Source organism: Gracilinanus agilis, chromosome 3, assembly GCF_016433145.1.
Source record: "Gracilinanus agilis isolate LMUSP501 chromosome 3, AgileGrace, whole genome shotgun sequence".
Classification (NCBI taxonomy): Eukaryota; Metazoa; Chordata; class Mammalia; order Didelphimorphia; family Didelphidae; genus Gracilinanus; species Gracilinanus agilis.
Genome location: NC_058132.1, coordinates 439345090 through 439359711, shown reverse-complemented (window position 1 = coordinate 439359711; position 14622 = coordinate 439345090).

Genomic DNA, 14622 nt, shown 5'->3' with positions numbered 1-14622 from the left:
AGTAACTCACCTTTGGAGGTGATTGGCTCAAATGGTTAGATCTGGACCTAAAGAAAATTATTTTAGCGTCATTGTGGAAGATAAACTGAAGTTATGAGAAACTTGAATTAGAGAGACCAATTATGACATTGTTGCAATGCTCTAAGTAAGAAGTGATGAGGGCTTGCATTAGACCAGTGACAGTGCAAATTAAGAAAAGAAGTCATATTCAAGAAATGTTGTGGAAGTAGAAATGGCAAAATTAGAAAATTGATTAACTATGTATGAGAAGGTGAGGATACAAACATTGTCTATTTTATATCCATTTAACTATATTCCCTAAGATCCTGCCCTTGGCCTTAATCATCTCCCTCCCTCTTCTGCCCCCCCTCCCCTCTTTGTCAATTCTACATCACCAAATGGATGTCCCAGAGATATTTAAGTCTAAAACCTATCCCTCCAAATGTTTCCTTTTCCTAAACTCACTATTTCTATAGGAGGTGCCAACATATTCTCAGATGCACCAGGAACACAGGTTTGGTTACATATAAAGAAAATTATTACTATAATAAATTATGCAAATAGTAAAAATATTTAAAATAGATGAATAGATGAAGAAAAACTTTGAAAATATATAAACTTTATTTGGTTAGAAACATTTAAGAGATCATGAATAAATTGTCTCTATATGTATGGTGTCCATAATATGGTATATAGTATCTAACTGAAAGCAACAGCCAGTATTATTTTTGATGAAAAAAACACTAATCAAGGATAAAGCAAACAGTTTTTTATCACCACTATAATTTGACATGAAATGCTACCTATAGTCAGAACAATAATAACTTGAAAAGATAATGTGGCCAAAGAGGAAATCAAATTATATCTTTTTTTCTAACTTATATGATGTTTTTCTTGGATAGCCCTCAATAGTAAATTGAAATAAATAGAAATGCCACAGTAAAGCATAAGACCATAAAATAAATCCACAGAAATCTTTATTCTTTCAACATATTACCAACAAAATTCAGGACAATGATATAGGAAGAGAGATTACATCCAAAATAACTAGAAAATTTATAAAATTTACAAAATGCATAAATTGGAGTTCATTTACCAAGAAACAAAAAATAGTTATCTAAATACAATTGTTATATTTACTACTGTTTTTTTTAAATAGGAAGATAGACAAATAATTAGAGAAATATCAATAGCTCACGAGTGGTCCAAACCAATAGATAAAACTGAAAACACAGAAAAATAATTGAAAAATATAAATAGCTCATACTGACTCCAAACCAATATGATGAAAATGAAAATGCTGACCACTTTAATTTACATATTTAATGCCATGTCAAACTAAAAAGTTACCCTAGAGAATTAGACAAAAATAGTAAAGTAACAATTGTTTGAATGGTTTGAGTAGAAAAAAAGAAGTTAAATATCTGAAGGAAAATAATGGAAAAAAGTGGGAAATAAAGTGACCCAGTAAAAACAGACATCAACTAAATGACAGAAAAAAGATCTAAATTATTTAGTTTTAATTAAAAAATAGAAATTGATCAATGTTAGAAGATTGTAGAATATAAAAAAAATGCCATGATCTTTGCTAAACCCAAGGTCCATATCCACTAAGGAAAGAACATTATATCAGAAAAAAAATGTTGGGAAAATTGGAAAACAATATGAAAGAGATTAGGTTTACACAAATACTACACAAAATCTCCAAATGGGTACATGGTCTTAATATGAAATGACATGTTATGATCAAGGAAAAAGGAAAAGAAACTATATTTTCTAAAATAGCAGGTCTTTTTGTTGTGGCAAAGAATTGGAACCTAGGGGGATGCCCATCAATTGGAGAATGGTTGTGGTATGTGACTGTAATGGAATCCTGCTATGCCATAAGAAATGACAAACAAGATAATTCTCTCCAAAACTTTGAAAGACTTAAATGAAGTGATGCAAGATGAAGTGAGGAGAACAAGGAGAATGCTATACACAGTAACAACAATTTTTTTATGGTCAAGTGTGAATGACAACTATTATCAATAAGACGAAGATCCAAGACAACTCTAAGGGTCTCATAGTGAAAAAACATATCTATTGCCACAGAAGGAGCAGATGGAGTCTGAATGTAACTTGAAACATACCATTCTTCATTTTATTCCTTTCATGGATTTTTTTTGTATTAGGAATATCTTATTTCAGAACATGAGAAATAGGGAAATATGTATTCTTTGATACTATGTTTCACCTATATAATATTAACTGTCTTTTGGGGAGGAAGGAGGAAAAAGAATAAGACATAGATTTTTAGATATTGCTAATATAGGGGCTTGTTTCTATTAGTTAAACATATTTATTAAATTTATTACATATTGATATCAAATTATATGTATTATATTATGCTTATGTTACATATTATATTATCATATTAAAAATAAATTTTAACAAAAAATGTCACGTTACAAATTAGATGAACAGTGAAGGAGATACCTTTAAAAACTATGTACTGATGAAATATGTGTGACAATCCATAGGATTACAATGACCACAGATTTTTCAATTGGTAACTCTGAGTATATAAGTTTTCGGATATAAAATGAATACAATCAGAATTAGAAGATATACAGGAAAAATCTTTGCATTGGGTATCAAGAAAGGTTTGATATCAAAAGTGCATAGATATTAACTTGAATATATATGAATAAGAGCCATTTCTCAATCATCAAAGATTATGAACAGATAATCTTAAAAGGAGAAATATAAACTGTCAATAATTATAAAAATGCTTCAAAAGAATAATAATAGGAGAAATGCAAATTAGAACAATTCACAAATTCTACTTTATATCGACAAAACTGGTAAAGATGACAAAATAGAAAATACTAATTATGAAAGAGGCTTTAATGCACTGTTGGTAGAGTTGTGAATTGTTTCAAATATTTTAGAAAGCAATTTTGAACTATGCCACCACAATTTGTAAACTCAACATACCTTTTAATTTAGCAATGTCATTAACATATATATCAGAAATATTAAAGAAGGAAAAGATCCATTTTAACATGAATATTTATTATATATTATGATATATATAATACTATATATATAATATATGAATATATATATATATATAATATATAAAACTACACATACACATATAATCATCACTGTATTTTAGGAAATAATTGGAAACAGAGAGTCCATCAATGGGCAACTGGATGAACAATTATGCAATATAATTGAATATCAATTTAATATAATCAATAAGAAATTATCAAAGGTATGTATGCCTACAAAAATCTTATAGGGCTTGTAGGAAATGAGATAGAAGGTAAGATGTTTTTTTAAAACATATCACAGACAGTATTATAGTTTTAGGATAGTCAGAGCTCCAATCCTTACCTCAGGATATCCAAGTTAAAATCATGACTCTAATAGTTCTCTGACTACTGGTTTTTTTTTTTAAATAGGAAGATAGACAAATAATTAGAGAAATATCAATAGCTCAGGACTGGTCCAAATTGGAGTTCACTGTGTGCAGTGGATAAGTCATTCAATCTCTCTCAGCCTTAGCTTCCTCATTCAAAAAAAAGGGAATAAAAACAGTAATTTCATTATCAACCTTATAAAGTTTTTGAAAGGAAATTGTTTTGGAAGCTTTAATGGACTATATTGTTCAGTCTTTATGCTTTCCTCTCATGTGCATTCATACAAAATGTGAATTTTGATAACCACGCAAAATTGCTTATTAGGGACTTATTTCTAGACTTCAGATGTTTATATCACCAAGTCACCAAGAAAAAGAAATTAAATAGCTGAATAAACCTTGGTTTGGCAATATTTTAGAACAAGACACATGTTTCAGTAGGCCTTGCTAACTAAGATCAACAGTAATAAGTATGGGTAATAAGAGAAAGTCTGGGTTAAATGATGGAACATCTCACAGAATTTGGTAACAAATGCTCTTTTGTGGTGGCAAAGAATTGGAAATTGAGGGAATGCCCATCAGTTGGGGAATAGTTGAATGAATTGTGGTACATGTTAGTAAGGAATACTATTGTGCTATAAGAAATGATGAGCAAGATGATTTCAGAAAAAGCTGGAAAGATCTGCAGGAACTGATGCAGAGTGGAATAATCAGAACTGGGAGAACATTGTACACAGTGACTGCAATATTGGATAATGATTATTTGTGAAAACTTATGATGGAGAATGCTATCCACCTCCAGAGAAAGAACTGTTGGAGTCCTCTTTCACATCAATGTATTCATGGTTTTATTTTGAAGTTTTGGATATGTATGAGTCTTACAACAGTGACCAATATGGAAGGGGTTTTGCATGACATTAAAACAATGGGAAAAAAGTATTGATATCAAAGGTATAAATAGGTAGATATCACTATCATAACGGTTTAATTATATAGTATGAGGGTGTCCTGGAAAAGACAAGAATTCTGAAATCTCATGGCATCTAACATCTAACATAACATCTATTAGTAGGTAGTTGGGGAACTGTTCCATAATTTTTAAAGTTTTTACAATTTTAAAGTTTTCTCTCTTTTGTCTTCATTGGGTATTTCCTCCCATCCCCCTCCCCTGCTGCACACACTTTTTGATATAGACATATTGGTTTTCCTTTTCTTTCTTCCTTACTCACATCAATGTCTTTGCATTTGTTGTCTCCTTTGCTTAGATTTCATGCATTGCTTCTTCATCTCTCACTCATAAAGTCCCTTTTCTGCTGTTAATTGAAACTCATGCCCCACCTTCTAAATGAAACATTTATTGATCTCCCCAACTGTCAGTGCCTTCCCTCTCAAATTCCCTTGTATTTAACTACTTCATGAGAACATACATACATATAAATATATAATTATATACTTCATATTTATGTGATATATATGTTTATATGTGTCTGTTTTCTCTCCAGTTAAGAAGCAAACTTATTCCAAATAATGATTATTTCATTCTTTCTTTGTTGTTGTTCTTCATTCTCTCTCTCTCTCTCTCTCTCTCTCTGTGTGTGTGTGTGTGTGTGTGTGTGTGTATTTGCATGCATATTTTGGGTGGAAGTTTCTGTTCAATATTTTTCCCAGATTACATGTAGATAAAATTTTAATAATCATTTTCTGACATTTTGTGATCCATGTTCTCACCCTCCCTCACACAACTTCTGTCTTCTTAAGACAGCAAGAAATATAACATAGGTTGTATATATGCTATTGTATAACACATATTTCCATGTTCATGTTGTGAAGGAATATATATATATATATATATATGTGCATATATATATATATATCACATACCAGAGAAAAATTCAAGAAGGAAATAAAATAAAGAATATTATGCTTCAATTTGCATTCAAACTTCATTTCCTTCTGTGGGATAGTCTTTTTAGTCAAGTCCCTTGGAGATGTCTTGGATTCTTGCATTGCTGATAATAATTAATTTATAGTTAATCATTTCACATTATTGTTGTTACCATATACAATATTCTCCTGGTTCTACTCATTTCACTTTGTATCAATTCATATGTCTTTTGATATTTTTTTTGTGATTGTCTTCTTTGCCATTTCTTATGGCATGATAGTATTCCATTACAATCATGTCACAACTTGTTCAGCCAATTGATGAACTTCACTTTAGTTTCCAATTCTTTGCCACCATAAAAAGACCGGTTATAAATATTTTTGTACAAGTAGACCCTTTCCTATATCTTTGATCTCCTTGGGATACAGACCTAGCAGTGGTATTGCTGAGTTAAAGGATATGTACAGTTTGATGGCCCTTTGAGTATGGTTCCAAATTGCTCTTTAGTTTATAGTTCCACCAACAGTGTCCCAATTTTTCCACAGCCCCTGAAATATTTAACTTTTTCCCTTTTTTGTCATATTAGCCTATCTGATAGGTGTGAAGTGATACCTCAAAGCTGTTTTAGTTTATATTTCTTTAATTGATAATGATTTGGAGAATATTTTCATATGAATAAAGATAGTTTTTTATTTCTTCATCTGAGAATTGCCTTGTTCTTTTTTGAAGAGAACCAATGACACCAGATGAACTGGATTTAAATGAGGTAGAATTGCACAAGTCAGCAGCCTCACTGTCTTTTCCAGAGTCATCAGTGTCCAGTGGCAAGAAAAAATTTGTATGACTGGCCCAGGATGCGTTGAATGATGTTAAAATCTTTGATTCTCACCAACTTCTAAGCTTTCCAAAGCACCTGCTTTGGCTGTTTGAACAAATTTTTCTCATCTGCCAATTCTAGGGGAGGGAGTCTCCACATGCTTGGGGAAGATATACTTCTAAATCCCCAGTGAGTTAGAGGCTTGTTTATTACCCATCACCTGGTTTAGCCCATCTGCCAAGATAATTTTACCAATGTGTTGCTGCTACACATGTTACAGTTTCTGGGAGATAAACATGGGAGTTGATTGAAAGACGGACACCAAAGGTAGATGAGCAGCCTTTAAAAAGGTTTGGGTAGGTCCTCATTCTAGAGTTTCTAGTCCTTCCTGTGAACATCTCTTACACCTCTCATTTTTTTGTATTTGTTAATTGAATCCCTAGGACTTAGCAGTGTGCCTGGCAGACAGAATAAATACTTTTGAGAAATTTATTGATTCTTTGCGGCTTGATGTCTCAGTGTATCAGTGTCCAGGATGCTGGTTCAGAAGGAAATACACACATTCACAGTACAGAGCAAAAGGGGATAAACCAATGCATGCTCCAGGATAGAATTACATAATACAGGAGATTCCCACTCAAGGTTCCTAGCACCTAGTCCATCAAAGATCTAGGTCTTCAAATAATCCTTCAGCACACCATAAAACAGCCAACAAAGGAATATACTTTAAAGTGAGTTTTAGGGGTGTCTCCACTTCAGCATAGTTGTAGCTTATAGCCATTCCTAAGTTCCACATCTTCTCTTGGCCTAGGAGTCTCCTCTAGTAGTCTAAGGATGAGAAGTAAATGTGACAGCTCTAATATCCTTCCACAGACTGCTAATTTAATATGGAGCTACTTGAGCTACAGAATCATCAGTCTTTATATTTCCTTTGCTTAGGGGCTAGATCATTCCCAGAATCTAGGGTGGGGCTAAATCTGCAGGTGAAGGTTAAATGTCCCCAGATGTGGGGACCAGAAGCATTTGGAGGCAGGGATCCAGGATGAGTCACACTTCAGGGCTAAAGGAATCTAGTTATTGATTAACGTTTGTGGCACAGAAAAGGTGATGGATTTTGTGAGAATGTTCAATAGCTAGGTACAGTACTTAGTTAAACAAACAGAATAGTCTCAGGAAGCATGTGATAAGAAAGGTGGAAAATTTATAGGCCAATGCATTTGAACAGAGTTATCGATGGGTTAATGAATGATTTTAATTTTTTAAAAGGTTGTATCCTCCTTCAAATGTGTAGGCAATTTCTTTTACTTCAAGTAAGGCAAGGGAATAAAGAAAATATGCTGATGCCTGCTCTTTAGATGTACGTGTTACTGAATATTAATAAAAATGGTTTGATCTAGAGGTCAAAAATATTCTTTCAAAGGCTTCCTAGAGAGACTGTCTGCATTTTTCATTTGGAAAAGAAACAGTATATGGAAAATATTTAGCTGTTTGGGAAAAACAATTGCCACATAATGCATCAGTTATAGCACAACTGTCATACAATGTACAGTGCTGGTTACCAAAAAGCATGGTTTCATTTTATTTGTTTGCTTTTTTTTTACATAAATACTTTCCACATGAATAATGTCAAAGAGCTTTGTAACTCAGACAGAAACCCACAGACTCAGGTTCTTCATCCCAAGCATATTTCTAAAATGTGAGTTTCATTGTATAATTCTTTCTGGAACAATGCAATGATGAAAAGAACAAAGCCTATTAAATCATTTGTTAAAATGAATAGTCATCAACAAACATCAGCATCTGGAGTTATATGTCTACACTTTTTTTTACTGAAAAACATCATTGGGGATTTTTTTCCAAATATTTTGGACTGGGCCAATGAAACCTGAATATGGTGATATGATTACTGAGTTTGGGAAAGCTACAGAAAGCATTGTGGGTGATTCAGAGCAAGAAGTTCAATTAAGAAAGCATCTGTAAGTGTTTAGGATAACATTTCCCATAAAAGCTCAGGAGTGGCAATAATGTGTTGCCCTTCAAAGTTGCAGAGATGAACAGTCCACCATCAGTAAGGCATGTGCTTCGGATGGTTTTCTATGTCTCGATGGATTTATAAAGATTCATTCACAGTCTCTTATTTGATTCTGCTCATGATCAATGATGTATATTTCTGAGATGGTGGGCCAGGGTTTGTGAGACAGCTGTGCTTATGGTATAGAACAAAACTGATTGGATTTATTCTCATTAGAACTATGCTTTAACAAAATTACATCAGTCATTTTGACTAGAAATAATGCTTCCTAAGGATTGTGGAAATAAACAATCACCCTAGGAATTTTTTAAAAATTTTATGTTCTTTTCCAATAATTTTGAAATAAAAGGTTTTAATTCTTCCTTAGTCAAGAATAAATGGAAATTATAACTTATAGGTAATAGTGAGAGGTTCTAAGTCTCATATATGTGCTGATACCCTGTTTGACATATATTGGGAACTATCATGATGGAATAATAGAATCAAGATTTAGTGCTAGAAATGATCCTAAAGATTTGCTCAAGGTAACAAAGCTAGCAAGTTGAGTTGAGATTTGAACTCAGGTATTTCTGATGACAAATTCAATACTCTATCCTCTATGTTACGCTTTCTTTCCATGCTAGACTGCAAAATGGCTGTAATTACAACAGGTAAAAAAGATTTTTTCAATATTTTATTTCTATTTGTCTCCTTTACTTTTATCAAGGATATTTTGTTTAACTAAATACATTATGAATTTATGTATGTATATGCATACATGCCCACACCTGAGAATGAATGTAACTATGTATAAACTTATATATCCCCTAAATGTTCATCCATATAACCAAAACACAAAATGAACTAAAAGATCATTTCTTATTAAAATCTGCCTGCTGGTCTGTTTAAGTATATAAATTTTATAAATTTATAATATTTAAAATGAAAAATGTAAATAGTGAATACTTGTCTCTCTTCCTTGGGGAGTTTTGTGAATAAATTTCCATTCATCTAGTGACAAATGCACCCTGAAGTCATATAATTCATGTCCTTTCTGGTTGAGTTTAATAAGAAATAATCTGCTATTTTTCATTTCTTTCCTTCCCCTGTTGCAATTGCACTTCCATAGAAGTCCTAAATGTTTATATATGTATCCAGTTGTGCATATTGTAAACATCTGCCAACTCAGAAAACCCATTGTACTGCACGCTGTCTTTTCTCTGAAGGAAAAACTGAGCTCATCACTATGAAACTAAATTTACAATCTGCTTCATTCCAGAACAAAAGAAAAAATGAATCAGAAATATGATCCTTATTTCATTAGTTTGTCCAAATCTTGGTTTGTGAACAAGAATACATACATACATATATATGTATGCATCTTTTTTTCTTGTTATGAATGTCATTAAGATTTCATGCATATCTAGTTCCAGAGGGGGGAAATAATTATAATTGTACAAGAAATTTTGAATAAATGAAATCTTTTATAAAAATAAAAATACATTCCAGAATATTGCTTCAGGAAAAGTCTGAATATAAATAACTTTCTTACCTCTGAACAAAGTGCATTTTCTCTAAGTACGCACATCCTCTTGCTACATCAATACAAATGGCAATTAGGTCACCAATGCCAAGTAAAGGGTCCTTAAGTAGAAAGAAAACAAAAGAAAAAGTAAAGTGTGTTTGACTATGGAAGTAATACTTAAAACATAATATAGAGCGGAGTACAGTGTTTTCTCTGAATTTATGTTATAGATCTATAAATCTTAGAATATTTTTGAAATAGAGTAGGATATAAGTTTCTTCAGGGTAAGGACTATTGTATTTGATAAAAATGCTTTGAATTTAGACACAATAAATCAGTCATAGTAAAGATTTAATAAATTTTGATTAAATAAATGGAGTTAGATGTGTTCTCTGTCTTGGATCACAGAATTCCTCTCTCCTGAAAATCCTCTTTTATCAAAGGATAATAAAAATTGTATGAAAGAAAATGCTCTAAATCACTCTTGATTAGAGAAATGTAAATTAAAACAACTCTGAGATACCACTGCACATCTATGAGATGGGTCAATATGACAGTAAAGAAAAGCGATAAATGTTGGTGGGGATCTGGCAAAATTGTTGGTGGAGTTGTGAACTGATTCAACCATTCTGGAAGGCAATTTGGAACTATTCCCAAAGGTTTGTAAACTCTGCATATGCTTTGATCCTGTAACTGAGTCTGTAACCTAAAGAAATCATGAAAGAGGGAAAAGTACCTACTTGTGTAAAAATATTTATAGCAGCTCTTTTTGTAGGAACAAAGAATTGAAAAATCAAGAGGAATGACTAGATAGTGGTATATGTTGATGATGAAATATTATAGTTATATGTAAGAAATGATAAGCAGTTTGGTTTCAGAAAAAGCCAGAAAGATCTCCAGGAACTGATGCAGAGCAAAATAAACAGAACAGGAACAATGCTGTACACAGTAACAGCAATATTGTATTATGATCAATTGTGAAAGACTTAGCTACTCTCAACAATACAATGATCTGGGATATTTGTGAAGGACTTATGTCAAAGAATGCTATCCACCTTTTGGAGTAAGATGCAGATGAAAGCATGCTATTTTTCACATTAATTTATTTGTGTTTTTATTTTGAGGTTTTGTTTTTGTATGGGTGTGCTTATAGCACTGTCCAATATGGAAGTGTATTTGCATAATAACACATGTATAATCCAAATCAATTTGCTTACCATATCCAAGAGGGACAAAGGAAGGAAGACAAATTGGATCTTAAAATTTAGGAAAATATATGTTGAAAATTATTATTACATGTAATTTGGAAAATGTTATCTTTGCATTTAATTTTTTAACTTAAATTTTTTAATTTATTTGTTTTTTTAATTTTATTTAAGTAATTTAGAATATTTGTTCATGGTTATATGATTCATGTTTTTTCTCTCCTCTCCTCCAAACCCCTCCCATAATCAATGAGCAATTCCACTGGGTTTTACTTGTGGCATTGATCAAGACCTATTTCCATATCATTAATATTTGCATTAGGGTAATCACTTAAGAGTCTGCATTCCCAATAATATCCCCAATGACTCCATGTGATCAAGAAGTTTTTTTTCTTCTGTGTTTCTACTCCCACAGTTCTTCCTAATGTGGATAGTGTTCTTTCTCATAAATCCTTTAGAATTGTCCTGTATTGCATTGCTGTTAGTAGAGAAGTCCATTACATTTGATTGTACCACAGTGTATCTGTCTCTGTGTATAATGTCCTCCTGGTTCTGCTCCTTTCACTCTGCATCAATTCATGGAGGTCATTCCAGTTCATATGGAATTCCTCCAGTTCATTATTCCTTTCAGCACAATAGTATTCCATCACCAGAAGATACCACGATTTGTTCAGCCATTCCCTAATCAAAAGGCATTCCCTCATTTTCCAATTTTTTGCCACCACAAAGAGTGTGGCTATGAATATTTTTATCCAAGTCTTTTTCCTTATTATCTCTTTGGGATACAAACCCAACAGTGATATGGCAGGATCAAAGGATCATTCTTCTAACGTCCTTTGGACATAGTTCCAAATTGCCTTCCAGAATGGTTGGATCAATTCACAACTCCACCAGGAATGTATTAATATCCCAGTTTTGCCACATCCCCTTCAACATTCATTACTCTCCCCTGCTGTCATTTTAGCCAATCTACTGGGTGTGAGGTGGTACCTCAGAGTTGTTTTGATGTACATTTCTCAAATTATAAGAGATTTAGAACACTTTTTCATGTGCTAATTGATAGTTTTGATTTCTTTATCTGAAAATTGCATATTCATTTCCCTTGCCCATTAATATCTTTGAATTAAAAAAATATTCCCTTCTTCTCACTATCCAAATTCTGTGGAATTCTAAGACCAAATCCATCTTTGCCTCCTCAATGAAGCCTCTGTACATTCTTCAACTCTAAGTGATACCTTAACCCATTACCTATTCAAGTTAAGCCACTTTTTAAAATTACTTAAAGAGGTACTGGGATACTGAACAAGTTGTGGTATATGATTGTGATGGAATACTATTGTGTTATAAGAAATGATTTCATAAAAACCTTGAAAGACTTACATGATCCAAAGAACAGTGAAGTGAGCAGAACCGAGAGAGCATTGTATCCAATAACAGTAATAGTGTATGATAAAAAAAATGCTATCTACTCCTAGGGAAAGAATTGATGGGATCTGAATGCAGATTGAGGTATACTTTTTATTTTATTTTGAGGTTTTTGAGGGGTAGGAGGGTCTGTATTTTCTTTCATAACATGACTAATATAGAAATATGTTTTACATGACTACATGTATATAACTTATATCAAATTGCTTGCCCTATTTTTGAGGGGGGAGAGTAAGGAAGGGAGAGAGAGAATCTTTTTTTTAAGATGAATGTTAAAATTCTTTTACATATAAAAATTTGAAGAAAAAATATATTGTTATTGTTTTTTAAAGTATTAGGATCATTCTCAAAACTTGGTTGGTTCAGGAGGCCAAAATTTCATGTCATCAACCTCATGAACTAGTCAACTGAATTTAAAGCAGCCAAAAAGTGTTCCAGGCACTATTGCTAATGCTTGGTAAAACCACAATGTGACTCTGATGAGGGAGTTTTACTTTGCTGAATTACTTCAAGGCATCTTCAATGCTTATCATTTTAAAAATATCATTTTCTCATTATGTCTAGGTCAGTGATGGGTAACTTTTTGGGCTTGGTGTGTCAAAATTCACCAAAAAACCGAGCATAACTGGGGTGGCATGTCATTTTGAGAACAAACCCATAATTTCAATATATTTATAGTTTAAATAACAAAAATGTATAATTGTAATATATAACTGTATTGAATAAACCAAAAACTAATTATTTAACTTACCTGCTTAGTGACAGTTGTTTTAGCCTATAGATCTCAGGCACAGAGTATCTACACTACACCACAGCAAATGTTTCATCCTCAGCATGTGGCCCCATACTTCTCCGTACTCTGTATGCAGCCTCTTGCGGCCGCGTATAGTTGAAAATGGCTACATGTATCAGTGTCATACATACAGTATCACACGCGTCATAGGTTTGCCATCAGGAGTCTAGGTAAATCTCCTTTTGACTATTGAATGGCCCTAGACATTTCCAACTTTGAAACTAAAGTATCAAAGTCCTGGTTTGTGGCAAGCCCAAACCAGAATACCAGCTCACAATGACCTTTTCCTCCTGAACACAAATGGTCTCATTTGTCACCATTTCTTTTTTTTTCTTTCTTTCTTTTTTTTCTGTTTGCCTAAATATCTTTATTATTTTTTAAATTTTTTAATATTTATTAATATTCATTTTTTAGAAAAGTTAACATGGTTACATGATTCATGCTCCTACGTTCTCCTTCACTCCTCTCCCTCCCTCCACCCCTGGCCGATGCGCATTTCCACTGGTTTTAACATGTGTCATTGATCAAGACCTATTTACAAATTGTTGATCATTGCATTGGTGTGGTAGTTTTGATTCAAAATCCCCAATCATGTCCGCCTCAACCCATGTGTTCAAGCAGCTGCTTTTCTTCTGTGTTTTCTCTCCTGCAGTTCTTCTTCTGAATGTGGGTAGTGTTTTTTTTTTTTTTTTTCATAAGTCCCTCAGAATTGTCCTGGGTCATTTTATTGCTGCTAGTACCGAAGTCCATTACATTCTATTTTACCACAGTGTATTTATAGTCTCTGTGTACAATGTTCTTCTGGCTCTGTTCCTTTTGCTGTGCATCAATTCCTGGAGGTCTTTACAGTTCACATGGAATTCCTCCAGCTTATTATTCCTTTGAGCACAATAGTATTCCATCACCCGCATATACCACAGTTTGTTCAGCCATTCCCCAATTGAAGGACATACCCTCATTTTCCGGTTTTTTGCCACCACAAAAAGCGCGGCTATAAATATTTTTGTACAAGTCTGTTTATCTAAGATCTCTTTGGGGTACAAACCCAACAATGGTATGGCTGGATCAAAGGGCAGGCATTCTTTTATAGTCCTGTGAGCATAGTTCCAAATATCAGCAAGACAGTGTATGATAAAATCATTTGTCACCATTTCTTATATTTTTTCTCCTCAGATTCTCAAATGTATGAGTTTTATTTTCCTACCCATATGGAAAAGATATGGCACTTTTTGTCTTATGCTTCTGTGTATATACTCTCATAGTGCTATGCCCATAAGAAGTCCACTACAGGATAATACAATCATAGGTTTTAGATCCATAGAGATGAAATAGTATAACGAAATGAAGACACATAGAAAATTCTACATTCAACATTCCCAAACTAGATTTACAAACTCCACAACATTTTTTCCAAAATGGATGACCACAACATGTACATATATAGACAAACTTAGAATTAAGTATTGCCACTGAAAAGACTTCAGCTACCTTAAGACATCCACATCAAGTTGATGAGCTTGCTTTTAAAAAATATTCTTCTGATACAGGA